At 42.9% G+C, this 1,199-nt stretch overlaps 1 pseudogene; it reads left to right on the top strand.

Moving 5' to 3' along the window:
* Positions 1–52: 52 nt before the first annotated feature.
* LOC107731372 (trypsin-2-like) lies at positions 53–1,030 on the top strand (annotated as a pseudogene).
* The last annotated feature ends 169 nt before the right edge of the window (positions 1,031–1,199 follow it).

Below are 1,199 nucleotides of genomic sequence, written 5' to 3'. Positions count from 1 at the left end.
GAAATGATGACTACAGACATTGAATTTATGTAGTTGCTGAAAAGTTTGTCAGGATTGTTGGGAGGATATGAATGCGAGCCTCATTCCCAACCTTGGATGGCGTTTCTGAGATCTCTCACCAGCCAGTGCGGTGGATCCCTGATCAGTCAGGACTGGATCGTCGGCTGCCCACTGCTACAGCTCGTAAGTCTCATCTTTGCTATCATTTTGTTACTTTGACCAGTGCAGGACAGGGGCAGCATATGAATGAAATGTATTTGAAAAGGTCAATTTAGTAGCGCAGCCCTGTTGAAAAAAACAGTATATGCTGCATATGAATGAAATGTATTTAAAAAGGTCAATTTAGTAGCGCAGCCCTGTTGAAAAAAACAGCATATGCTGGTTAGGTATGTTTTGAAGCATGACTGCTGGTTTGAGCTGGTCATATGCTGGTCCTAAACTGGTCCTGAGCAGCTAAAGATCAGCTTAGGACCAGCTTAAACCAGCTCAAACCAGCAGTCATGCTTTAAAACATACCTAACCAGCATATGTTGTTTTTTTTTCAACGGGGAGGCAAGTTCCTCACGCAAGAGAAAATAATAATGATCTAAAGTAGTAAATAATTGCCTTTTTTTGTCACCATAATCTCTCTGTTAGCCGCATAGAGGTTCGTCTGGGTAAACACCACATTGCTGTGGATGAGAGCAGCGAGCAGTCCATCCTGTCTGAGCGTGTCATCCGTCACCCGACACCACTGACAATGACATCATGCTGATCAAGTTGAGCAAACCCGTGACTCTCGATGAGTTTGTGAAGCCTGTGGATCTGCCCAAAAGCTGTGCTCCTCCAGACAGCATGTGCAGAGTCTCCGGCTGGGGAATCACCATGAACCAGAGTGAGTTCATCCAGAGTATTATTCAGGGCTCAGACATCTGCTTTAGAGTTTTCTGGTTTCTTGTTGTTCTGCTTGATGACGGTCGCACCTCATGACTTGGATTTTGCGGACAAATATGTTTCAAATGTCAATTCAGAACTGATTTTGTTTAAATAAAATTCTGAGAAGTAATAATAGATGCCGTTTTTCTTCATTATGATAAAATGACTTTATGAATAGACTAAAATGTCATTATTTTCTGAAAATGCAACACTCGCATGTTCACTGAGGCGCTGTTTACACCAGTGGTTCTCAACTGGTTTGGCCATGGGACCCACATTTTCCC

Source organism: Sinocyclocheilus rhinocerous, unplaced genomic scaffold, assembly GCF_001515625.1.
Source record: "Sinocyclocheilus rhinocerous isolate Xijiao unplaced genomic scaffold, SAMN03320098_v1.1 scaffold23132, whole genome shotgun sequence".
NCBI lineage: Eukaryota > Metazoa > Chordata > Actinopteri > Cypriniformes > Cyprinidae > Sinocyclocheilus > Sinocyclocheilus rhinocerous.
The sequence above is the reverse complement of the archived record's forward strand: the minus strand, read 5'-3'. Positions and strand labels throughout refer to the sequence as shown.